This window comes from Fukomys damarensis, unplaced genomic scaffold (genome assembly GCF_012274545.1).
Source record: "Fukomys damarensis isolate Sample0158 unplaced genomic scaffold, DMR_v1.0_HiC HiC_scaffold_22, whole genome shotgun sequence".
NCBI lineage: Eukaryota > Metazoa > Chordata > Mammalia > Rodentia > Bathyergidae > Fukomys > Fukomys damarensis.
The window spans coordinates 17997652-18010707 of NW_022900934.1; the positions used below are offsets into that span (position 1 = coordinate 17997652).

General features: G+C 37.5%; 1 protein-coding gene across 2 annotated transcripts in view; it reads left to right on the plus strand.

The window, feature by feature from the left end:
- Chd6 (chromodomain helicase DNA binding protein 6) overlaps window positions 1–13056 on the plus strand; it is a 207376-nt gene that overhangs the window by 610 nt on the left and 193710 nt on the right. The gene's annotated exons all lie outside the window — the stretch shown is intronic.

The window sequence follows — 13056 nt, forward strand, 5'->3', positions numbered from 1 at the left end:
CAGCGCGTCCTCGGTTGGTGCACCCCCTCCACCCCGTCCTTACGCACTAGCCCAGAAAATTGGAGCCCTAAGGGGGTCTAGCAATCCTCTTGCCAAGTTTTGTGCGCTATTAGATTATATGTTTAAGCTTGGAAATAAAAAGGAAAGAAAAAAAGAATTTGTCCCTTTCGGGGTATTTATTTTCTTCTCTGGTGAGAAGTAACGGAGCCCATCGCTCCCAAATTTCTAGGGACATGCCTTTCAGCTCTTCAGAGGGTTGGCAGTTTCTTGGTTTTTAAAAAATTGTTATTAGGAAATCCCCGCACTAGTGAGATAATTGAAATTTGAGTTTGTTTGCAGCTTCAGTTTTATTTGATCCAATTAAAAATGCATAAGCAGGCACTTTGTATTTGTGTACATAGAGTATTCCTAGTTTCAGTTATGACTAATATGACTGGTTTCACTAGTGTGGTATCTAATAAGGCAGTATAATTCAATTTTGAGCTTGTAGGCCTGTGTTCTCCAAATTAGGGTTTATGGACCATTAGTAATATGGCCAAGATTTCTAGTGAATTTTTGGCATCTCAGAGCTTCTTTTCTTTGGGGCCATGTGGGTCTTATTTCTCACCCCTTAAAAACTTCATTTTTTCCTGAAGATCTGTGAACAGAGAAAAAAACCCATTTTCAGTATTTGCAGTTTTTAGAGTGTCTGGAATATTTTGCCTAAGATTTTGTTATTTCCCATAGAAGAATACCAGCCTTTTAGGCCCACAATTTTGACATACTTCATGAGGACTTGCACGTGGCCCTGTGAAAAAGTTGGGATAAAGACCACTTTGCTCACTTACTTAGGGTAATTGAGCATTCTGACTCACTTGGGGGTCCCAATGATGATACCTCAAGGCTCAGAAGTCTTGACTGGAAGCCAAATTAGAAGATCAGGTTGGCAAATGGTGGGGGTGGACACTGAGAGTTGAGATTTTGTGAATTTTATGGCTCTCAGGCAACAGAAAAGTTTGAGACCTGGGTATAATAAAATGATTAGGCATGAACTGTCAAGTAACATGGATTATGCCAAACACAGCAGGTGTTTTTGTGTAAGCAGTACATCTACTGAAGGCCTGTGAAAATGGAGTTCTTTCTGTCCCAGATTATTAATTCTGGAGTTCTTTCTGTCCCAGGACAGACTTTATTCTTTTTGTATGTAACAGCGTTCTTGGTTAATGCACTGTTAAAAGCTAACCCTATACATTTTTTTCCTCCCGTTTTTGTTAGCTTTGGAATCTAACTGAAATAACCAGATTTCGATGTTGTTCTTGATGTGATCTGTCCACGAGCACAGGAGATCTCTCAGGAAATTATTGTTGTCTTCAGTGGTGTTAAAGTCTCCGTAGAATCACAGTTTTTATTCTGTGGTTATTTCTGTGATGTACACATTTAGCTTTTTTGCTCCAGCATCACAGGCTCTTTCAATAAGGTCATTTTCATCCCACATTTTTAAAATTTTCTGTATTTTTTTTTTTAAACCAGGAATTGAACTCAGGGCTTCCCACTTGCCAGGCAAGTGCTGTGCCTCTAAGCTACATTGCCAGCCCTATTTTCTTTATTTATTGGTTCTCTGACTACTGTATATTATTTCAGGCAAAACTATATAAGAAGTTGAAGGACCAGTTAGAAGTGAAGTGAGAGAAGTGAGAGACCTAACCCTGCTGTTTTTCTTTGGCAATTATGTTGTTGTTGTTGTTGGGGTTTTTTTGTTTGTTTGTTTGTTTGTGGTACTGGGGATTGAACTCAGGACCTTGCACTTGCAGGGCACCACTGAGCTTTCCCTGCCCCCGCCTTTTTGGTATTTGATTACTTTTCTTAAAACAGTGTCAAATACCAAAGAAAATCTGAAGCAGAAATATATGTCTTTAGTAACCATATTAATATTGCGAAAAGCTTATTAGAAATAGTAAGCCCTTGAGCTTCTATGTCTTGGAGTTCTCTTTGGTTTATAGATGTTTTAAAGAAAGTTTTGTTTTTTTTGGGGGGGGAAGATAGCTAAGTCCCAAGCAGAGTTTGTAGTTATATCTTCCTGTGTTAAACCACAAGGTTCCATTAAACTCATATTTCATTCTAACTGTGAATACTTATGTTTCATGGAGAGACTTTGTATTGCAGTGACCAGATGTGTCACACATGAACCACACATGTTCTGAACACCTTTGAACAGATTTTAGAATTCAGAGACTCTACCTGTAAAAAATGTACTTTGATAGTGGGCGATGACAGTATCCAAATCAACTCCAGAAGTTATCACCCTCTTCTTCCCCCAGCTGCCTTAGTATAGCAAGACTTGAAGTAGTCTTGTTTTTAAATAAGTGTTTAGTGGATCTCTTAGACTTATACTAAAGCTGTAGCTTAATTGAAGTGAAGAACTGCAGTGAATTCCATGCATTCTCCTGTACCAGGTTATTATATTAAAAGCTCTGAAATATGCAAAATAATAGCTAGGGCTTAGGTATCTGTTCCCTAGAGAACATTTTTGTTTGCAGAGGAATGTGACATACTTGTGAGAGTAGCAAAAGAGACTAGCATTGATTGAATACCTGGTGTGTGTCTAGCACTCAGCCAGGTACTGGACTACAGAGATGAAAAAGTACCTTTGTTGATAGCCATTTCAGGAAGCTAGACTGCAGCTCAGAGAAAGGAAGTAACTTATTCAAGGCCATAAAGATAGTAAATGATAGAGCCAGAGTTTAAACCCAACTCATCTGAATCCAAAGCACATATTCTTTTCACCAGCTACTCTTTCCAAAGTTTCCTTTAAAAGCTCAAATATGCTGTTCTGTTTTAGTATTGTGGCCTTAGGTTAACACATCTCTGTCCTAAGTTCTTTTATACACACATCCATATTTACTTTTCAAGAACTTGTCAACTGAAGAGGGGTAGGGAAGGCGTCCTTTCCTCCCTTTTCTCTAGAGTACCCTTAGGGTTCAGGCAAAGCCTGGTGATTAATAATCATGTAGTACAGAGGGAGAATGCAGTCACTTTTTCCTTGCCAAAATGTTCTTTCCTTCATGTTGTGGAGGCGTTGATACCCTCATGAGAAATTCTTTTACTTCCATAAAAGTCCTGAAGGTAGTAAAATGGAGTTATTTTAAAATAACTGTCCATGTTCCTATTTCTGAATAACAACCATTTGCATAAATTCCAGAGGAAAATGTTTATTTTTGCCTATAATACCTGTAATCGTTGCTTTTTACAGTCCGTTTTAGTGATTCTGTATATCCTTTTTTATTCTTTATGTTGTTTGCATCGTTGTTCTATTCTGGCTCCTTTAGAATCTGTGATGGTATATTGGATATAACAAATAGTTTCTGTTTTGAGGAATCAGGGTTTTGTTTTTTAATTGATGATATTTTTTCTTTTGAGTTATATGGAAGGATGTTATTTTAGCAAGGAATAAACACTGATTTTTCAACAGACTTCCATGATGCTTTTGATTTTATATTTCAGAAGAGCGTAACATACTAAGATAAGGCAGTATTTGGAAATTTCAGGAAAACCGGGAAGTAGAACTTTATGATAATCTTAGACACGAATCCAGACATACATAGAAAATGATGATACTTGAGTTTTCTAAATACGCAAAGGTAGATTTCTGTTTTTCTGTCTTGTAAGATTCTTTAATGAAAATTTTAATATACTTTGGGTTCTCTTATATACTATGTGTCCAAGATGTTTTGGGAATATATATTTTTTTTAAATTTCAAGATTGTTTTTGTATAAAAAGGCAAGCTTAGGTCAAAAGAAGGCCTAACTATTCCAAGTTTAAGGCCTGCTTTGGCTTCCTAGAGAATACAAGGCCAGCCTGGACTATGTATCAAAACCTTGTGGGGAGGTGGGAGAAGAAGAAGATGTAACTAATGTGGTAACATTGACCTTTCATTCCTATCTAGTTATCTAGTTAGGTTCAGGCTTTTAAAAAAATCCTGGGGGACTCATGTGAGTGCTACAAAATTGTGTAGCAAATTTTTTATAGGAAGAGAATCCACTGTTTTTTGTGAATTTTTAAAAACCATTTACCTAGCCTCATGTCTTCAATGATAATAAAATTGAGAACAATTGATTTAGATCATTCCAAAACAGTTTTCTACAGCAGTCAGCTGCTTGGAGGCTTACTTCTTTGGGCCTATTTGCCCTTTAGCAAGTCCTGCAGTTTTAGCCTACATCTGTTGACCTGATCTTGGGGAAGTACTTCTGCATCCCCTTAAGTCCCTTCTGGGCATTCCCTGGGGTCAGCCCGGAATCCTTCCTTGGGTATGGTCTATTGGAAACTGTTGCTTGTCCTTGCTGCCTCCTAGAGTTAAAGGGTGGAGTGGGAAGTATGGGGACCAATAATTGGAAGGCAAACTTAGAGGTCCTAGGCCTCTCTCGCTTTCAGCCATTTGCCTGTGCAGATGGGTTAAAGGGGTGGCTTTGGCAAAAGCTTGTGACATTTTCTTGCTTTTAATACTTCCTATTCACTATGTTATTGTTTTATTCAATATGTTAGGAGGAAAATGTTTTCTTGTATCAAAAAGAAATAATTAAAAAGAATCTCTCCAATTTATATCTCAAAGGCTTTAATGAGATTCGAGAGCAAGCAGAAATATTAATTAGCAGCTCACTAAGGTAGATGAACTTGAAGTTGTCCTGGAGGTTTTCTTATAGCTGTCTGTTTGTTGGGCCAAATCAGAAATTGAGTACAAGAATGAGTTTGCTTGGGTTGATATATACATTAGAGAAAATACTTAAGCTTTAGGCAGTTTGATGAAGTTGACTGACTCCTATAAGGGAACTCTTCTGGTTTGTTAAAACAAAACAAAACAAAAAAACACCAGTATTCTTAGAAATCTTTTGAAGGATTAGATCTGGTAAGCTGGGTCCAAATCCTAGACAGAGACTTTATTATTGCATGTGTATTTGTGCTTAATCCTTTGCAATTTTAGCAGTATAAATTTAACTGTGGGTTCGGATCAAAAGTTAAACCACAGTCGTTGTTGATCATGTGATTCAAATAAATGATGACACCGTTAGATTAGTTCCTTAAGCAAACCTGGTTTAGTGTCACTTTAAGGGATTTAGGAGTATACTGCTTAATGGAATTAAGAGTTTTCCCTTGAATAGTAAAAATACATTGAGAAAATGATAAATGATATAAAAACATTAATGAGAAACTTCAGAAATTATAAAAATGTGAAAGGCTTTCTAGATACTTTTAGGCTACTCAAAGTAGTCCACAGATTGTGGTTTTTGGACTGTTTCATATCTGTAACATGGCATGTATAGAATTTGTAAAAAAGTATGTAGATTTTTTAAAGCAGTTCGTTTAAAAAGGAGTTATCTCTTGAATCTAATAATAAAAGACTGATATTGCTGTCCTTGATTTATTTTTCCTAGTAATACACTTTTCTGGTACTCAGGGCGCTCTCCCACTGAGCTACATCCTCAGCCCCTGCCCTTTATGAAACTTGATTTTGAGATAGTGTCACTGTGTTGCCCAAGTGGGACTTGAACTTGTTCTCCTCCTGCTTCAGCCTACCCAAGTCATGGGATTATAGTTACGTGCTACTATGCCTGACAGGAATCTGTGTTTTTGTTATTTTTAGACAAGGTTTCCACTGTGTAGTTCAGTCTGGCCTTGAACTTACCATGTAGCCTAGGCTGGCTTCAAATTCTCAGGGATCTTCCTGCCTCAGCCTGGGGCTGAGTTTATAGGTGTGCACTACCATGCCGGCTCAGTCTGTGTTCTAACAAGCTGTCCTGAAATTTGAGAAACATTTTTCCAATCAGCTGTGTCCAGTAGAACTTTTCTGCTATAATGGAAATGTCTGATATCTGCGTGGGAGGTACTGGTCACTTGTTGTTTTTGAGCCCCTAAAATGTGACTGTATGACTGAAAGAATTTAAATATTCATGACTATACATGGCTGTGTCACTGGTATTTGACCAGCGCAGTTTTAAACCCTTTACCTCCAAACCTCCTTTGGAGCAGAAGTAGATTTCTTTTTTTCCTCCATCTGGAAAGGAAAATGTGATATGGAATAAGACTGTCCTTTGGCCTAAAATGAGACTAAGCAAGTTGTATAATTAAACTTGACACTATGTACTTATTATATTTACCTATTTATCTAGTTACTTATTTTTTGGTACTGGGGATCGAACTCAGGCCATTGTACTTGCGAGGCAGACAGCAGAACCACTGAGCTAAATCCCCGGCTTACGTATTTATTTTTATCTGAAAGTTGATTTGAATCTTCAGAAAATAAGTTTGGATGTCTTGTAAGGCTTTACAAACAAGTTAGCTAGCTGTGCCAGTGAGGCCTCGTGACTCTACATATCCATAACCAATATGCATGATGTTGTTTAACCTGACCTCTGAAGCTTGTTCTTTCTTACAGTGATTTAAGATAGGCAGCTTTTAAGTGCAATTCTATAATTCTTCAATTCTCGATAGAAAAAGATACTGCTTATAAGGTTTCTCATTACTTTAGGCAGTAGACATTTTTATTGTAAATTATCTCAGGTGTACCTGTCAGCTAGGACAGTTACTCGATTTATAAAGGAAATGTTTGTATGCTTATAATATTCACTAAGGCTCCCTTGAAAGACTGAGTCTTTTCTTCTGTCCTCTTCCCAATATATTTAACAATTAATTTGATTAAAGAAGGGATTTCTTTTGCTCATTCAGGTTATACATGCTTCTCTTTCTACCTTCCCCACCTGCAGGTACTTCAGATTTTAAACTCCTGCATAGAAAGGATAGCATTGATTCTAGTATATTGATCAGTATCCATTGTTAAATTTGAAATTATGATTAACAAGTAGATGGAAATTTAGCTATAAAAGTAGACGAAGACCTTTATGTGGAATCAGAGCTTTTAAAAATGTTATCTGGTCATAATAAAATGAATCTAATCAAACAGCAATTTTATTAAATGTATTTGCTAGGTTTTAGATTTTCAAGTAGGAAATTTTTGGTTATTTAGTCAGTGAGTGACTCTTTTTTTTTTTTTTTTTTTTTTTTTTTTTTTTAATGGTACCGGGGATCCAACTTGGACCTTTCCGCTTGCGAGGCAGGCGGCAGAACCACTGAGCCAAATCCCCGGCCCAGTGAGTGACTCTTAATGAAAGAGTAAAGGGTGTCTCATGTGGTTTATGGGGTTAGAATGTTAGAAGGTTCCTAAGAGATTGTTTATAGAGCTGTCAGCATAGCCAAACTTATAATGCAATAGTGTCTTTTTGGTGTGGCACGAGTCAATGCCTGTATTGTCAGTGATTGGTGTTTATTGCAAATCAGCACCGTTACCTTACTAATTCTGCTGATAGGATGGTCTTACACTCTGAGGGCCAAAGAAGTGAATGTGTTGTCTGGGCGAGGCCTTCTGTTGAGCTGAACATGATGTGAGTATCACTGGTTGGAGAGCACTTGAAATTTTATAATATAATGCGTTAGACTTTTGCTGTGTAAATTTCTTCGAAGGATTTGAACTGCTAGGTCTCTGGGCATGTATTGGAATTCTAGATCTTGAAGAATGAGAAAACTTTTCACTTGGAACTGACAATTGGTAAACTTGAAGAATTAGAAAACTTGTCTCTTGGAACTGACAGATGCCAAGCTTTAAAACTTCAAGTTTTTTCCCTTCAGTGTTACTGTTTGACAGTGATTTCATAAACCACACACAAATACTAGTTTCCTTATAATAATCATACATTGTGCACTGTTATCTGCTCTCTGTATTTGCAGTATGTTTCATACCAGATAGTGCTCTCACTGGGTATTTTTTACTTTGTTGCCTATTTACTCTTGAACTAAACTTTTTTGCTGCTATTATTAGTGTGGTTGTGGCAGTTGTTTCTAGTTTATGATTTGTGAATTACCAGTTAACATCATAAGTACGATGTCCTAAAGCAAAGCTTCTTACTGGTTTCTTAGGAGTGGAGAAGAGTAGAGGTGGAAGAAGAGTAAACCTTTTGAAGACATCTAGTCCAATCTTATCATCTTATGGATAATAGAATAGGATCCTTGTCATGAAAATACTTTGTGAAGCCACAGAGCTGATCTATGGCAAAGTCAGAGTTATTTTCTCATTTTACTTACTATGTAGGGCTTCTATTCCAGCCTTTAAGGGTTAAGATATTGAGAAGCCACATAGGAGAATTTCCCTTAAGAATGTATGGGGAAATCCAGGAATTGGTGGCACATGCTCGTGAGCTCAGCTACTTGGAAGGCTGAGGCAGGAGGGTCACAAGTTCAAGGCTAGTTCAGGCAACTTAGTGAGACCCTATCTAAAAATTAAAAAAGGGCTTGGAACATGGTTCACTGCTCCCTAGGTCCAGTTCCCGGGTTAACCTTCCTCATCCCCATGGGGTTTATATAAGGAACGCTCTGAGATTTGGAGTAAACTTATAAAAGGCTTCATATTTTTTAAATGTTCTGTAAAATCAAACTGTAAAGATATCAGTGAAATTTTACAAGTCTTAAATGAGTTAAAAGGAGTAGTATTGGGCCTGGGATTTAACTCAATGGGTTTCCCTGCCTGCCTTTCAATCCCCAGTACCAAAAAAAAACGTAGTAGTAGTAGTAGTAGTAGTAGTAGTAGTAGTAGTAGTAGTAATAGTATTTTGGTAACTCTTTTTTATAATGTCTTTGTGTAATAGAAACATTTTGGCATACCCTTTTCTCATAGTGAAATACTTTTGGCCCTGTTTGTTTGTTGTTTTTGGTATGGGGGATCGAACTCAGAACCTTGCACTTCAGAGGCAAGCGGTGGAACCACTGAGCTGAATCCCAGCTCCTTTTTTGCGCTATTTTGCTCACTGCTCACTTTTTTTTTTTTTGCTTACTCCAAACTTTTTGGCATATCTTGCACATTTATCTTTGCTTTATTTGTACATAATGTGGATAAGATTTTTTTCACATCTGCTTATTCAGCTAATTTTATGATTTAGAGTTTACTGAAATAGATGCCAGACCCCTCAGTTATCATGCCAATAATAATAGTTATGAATTACTGAGTGCTTACTATGTGTTACATACAGGGCTGGACTTATGGTGGGCTGCTTATCAAGACTTTCACCAAAATTCTGCTTCTCTTTCTTCTGGGCACATGGTAGGATTTCACTTCTCCATTACTGTGATGTTGAGTATGGCTGTGTGACTTTCTTTGGATATTGAAATATGAGAGATTGTGATACATGTCATTTCTAGGCAGATAGTTTTTCTTTGGAAAGAAACACTCATCTGTTACATAGTATAAGAAAATGCACCTTTGCTTTAAGCACCGGTTTTCAAAATGGTGTGTCTGAAGTCCCTTTCTCGTACCTGAGACACAATACCTGACACCTGCAACTTAAAGGAGAGAGGTTTGTTTTGGCTCAGATTTTCATTCCATGTTTACCAGGGTCCAAGGCAGAAATAGGATGGTAGAGAGTCACGGAGGGGGAAAAGGTGTTCAAGCCATGGTGACATGAAAGCAGAGAGTAAAAGGAGCAGCCAGGACAAGAATATGCCTTTCCAGGTCACACCTCTAGTGACCCACCTCCAACCAGTCCTCACCTCCAAGCAGCATATTTAGTTCATTAATGGATAATGCACTGATAAGTAGAGTACCCCATGTCCAATCACCTTTTGAACTCCTGAAGCTTTGGGGGCATTTTAATTTTAAACCATGACAGAATTCCTTGTTAACACAGCATTAACTAAACCCCTCCTGGTGAAAACACGTGTATTATTGTGAATTCCAAGTGCCCTTTAGCCCATGTTTCCCAGTGAGGTGCAGGGATTGAGTTACTTATCCACCAGTGCAGAACTAGTTTGACTTTTGAGTCCACCATTCCTAATAGAGCATAGAGCCTTTCTCTATGCTTCACTATCTTAGTACCTGCTATTATGTATAGAATATAGGCTGAACCTATAATATCTTCATACTAAAGCTTATTTTTATCTTTCCATTCTGTTCCTTCTTAGAAATGCTAGAAGCATTTGTAAGAAGGGGTAGAAAGTTCCAGAGGTGCCTCATAGCAGCTTTATCCTTCCCAGTGTGCAAAATCTCTATTCCTTTTTGTTGTTGTTACCTACTTTTACTACCTTCTGAAATTCCTCCTTTTATGACATAGTAAGGATAGTTCCTTGCTTTACTTATCTTTGCATCTCTAATATTTTTAAGTTAAGTTTCTCTGGTCACAGTTATCTTTATCAGTATGATGGCTATGCTCAGCAATCACAAAGGCATTCTAGTAAAGAGGGAAGATAAGATACCCACGAACATCTGTACAGAGGTAATTGTGCTATTTTGGCCCATGAAGTGTCATAGGTCAAAGAAAAAAAGGCCTTTGAGAGCTCAGAAAAGGCAGAAATGGGAATTGGAAGGTATTGGGTCAGACAGGGCATTAAATGAGGTGGGAAGATAGGCAGGATTTGAATGTGGGAAGATTGGGTGAAACTGGGAAGAAAGTCTCTAGATAGAAACATGTGTAGGGTCAGAGGCCCGTAATACTGTAAATCCATTCAGCAAATATTTATATAATATCATGGTTCAGATGCTGATATAAACTTGGAATGAAGCAATAAACAAAGCAAAACTCCTGTCTGTCCTTATGTTCTAGTGAATATTTAAATATACACAACTGTAAAGAAACTAAAACAGCCTAATGAGAAAGAGAATAGGTTTATACGACTAAGAAAAGCATAGTTAATTTCTAAAGTTGTTTTAGTATATCGTTTAAAGGAACATAATGAAGAGGTTAGTGGCTTTTTCTTTTGCAACGGCTGGTTTCTGCAATTTGCTATAGTCATAGCTCTCTGACCCTCATTCTGGACTTATACAGATGTTTTTGTGCTTTTGAAACTTGAGAACAAGTCCCCGTGTTTTCCTGAGATCTTCTCTCTCTATGACAGATTTTGCCTATTTAATTAGTCATTTCATGTTGAATTGCTGTTGTCTTTTTCCATATTGTTACTCATTTGTTCTTTAACTATGTGATGTCCATTTATTTAGTAGACACTTACTGAGTATTCATTATATTTTAACCATTACTGATCCTAGAGGATAACTGCAAATGGTCTCTGCACTTGTGAAACATACTATTTGAAGAGACAGGAAAACCACTGCTTTATTATCATAAATGCCAAATTAGAGCTATAACCAAAGTTTTGTTAGAACATAAGAAGGAGAGCCACCAACCCAAGGGAATTTGTTAAGGCTTTTGAAAAGAAAGGAACTTTTAAACTGGTTCTTGAAAGTTTCTTTGGGTTTTAACAATCAGACTGGAATTAGTGTCCCTGAATTTAGAGGTTTTATATATAGGAAATGCCTGTAAAAGCTCCAAGGCAAACATGGTGGCTAGAGCATTATGGGAAGCCATGGTGAGGCTGGAGATGCAGGTTGTTGAGATGCTTGCATTGCAAGGAGTTTGGGTTTGTGCTGGCAGTGAGAAGTCATCAGAGGTTTTAATGCAAAAAAGCATCATATTTCCACACTTGGGGCAGTGAAGGTTGATTTAGAACAGAGGTACTCCAACTTTCCTGCATATTAAAATCACCTGAAGAGTCTTTTAAAAAGTAGTAGCAGTGCCAGGCTGCACATAATCATGCCAGACTGTCTGGAGGAGAAATCAGCTGTTGGATTTTTGTATAACTTCTTACCAAGGTGTACCCAAGTTTGAGAGGCACTACTGTATTTAATTATCTTCAATTTTATTGGTAAAGTTTAGAAACACATAAAAATCATATTCCTCCTAGGGAATTGGTAACTGTACATAATATATCTTCCTTTTTTCTCATTCCCTCACCTCGCTTCAACTCCTTTTGCTCTCTATTTATAAAAGCTTTACTTAGGGTCCAGGGATTTAGCTCAGTGGTTCCGCCACCTGCCTCCCAAGCACAGGGACCCAAGTTAGATCCCCGGTAGCAAAAACACAAAACAAACAAACAAACAAACAAAAACCAAAAAAGAGCTTTACTTCTACTTTTTCCCTTGTAATCTTTTTTTCTTGTCTCTTCTTTCCATTTCCACTCTCCGCTACTTTTCTTCCCTTCTCATTTGAACGTTTTCTTCCTGTTTCCCAATATCTTAGACATTTTTGGCCCTTATTTACCCTCTCAGTTTCCCATACAAGAGAAACAATGCAGTATTTAAACATGTGGGTCTAGTTTATTTCATTTAAGAGTGTGGTCTCAAGGTGCATCCATTCAGCTAGAAATATCTCAGCTTATCCTTTATGGCAGAATAATGCTCCATTGTTTAAAAAAACACATCTTCATCCATTTATTGGCTGGTGGGCATTTGGTCTGTTTTCAAGATTTAGCTGTTACAAACTGCCACTATAAACATGGATGGATGCACATATATTGCTGTGGTATTCTGCTTTTAATTCTTTCTATAAGATATCAAGAGGGGGAATATCTGGGTCAAATGGAATTTGTAGTTTAATTTTATGAGGCATCTCCAGAGTGATTTCCATAGTGTTGCACCAGTCTACATTCTCACCAACGGTGGAGAAGGGCTCTTTATTCCCTACAACCACTCCGGCATTTGTTATTGTTTGATTTGATAGCAGCAGTTCTTTGTGGAGTGAGGTGGAGACTCAGCATTGTTTTAATTTGTGTATCTCCAATCACCAGTGATGTTGAACATTTGTTCATTTTTTTGGAGACAGGGTCTCACTATGTAGTTAAGACTGATCTGGAACTCACTATGTAGCCCAGACTGGTCTTGAACTCTACAGCGATCTTCCTGCCCCAGCCTCCTGAGTGCTGGGATTACTGGCATGCGCACCACGCCCGGCTTTGTTCATGTATTTATTTGCTCTTTCTACTTCTTCTGAGAAGTATCTGTTCATTTCAGATGCCAAAATTTTTTTCCCATAATATGGGTTGTCTCTTTACTCTTTGTGGTTTATTTTGCTGTGCAAAAATTTCTAAGATGAGATCCTGTTTTTGATTCTTTGTAATATTGCCTGTGTAATCGGGGTTTGTTCATAAAGTCTTTGCCTACACCAGTGACTTAAAGAGTTCTACCTATTCTGTCTTCCAGCAGGTTTAGTGTT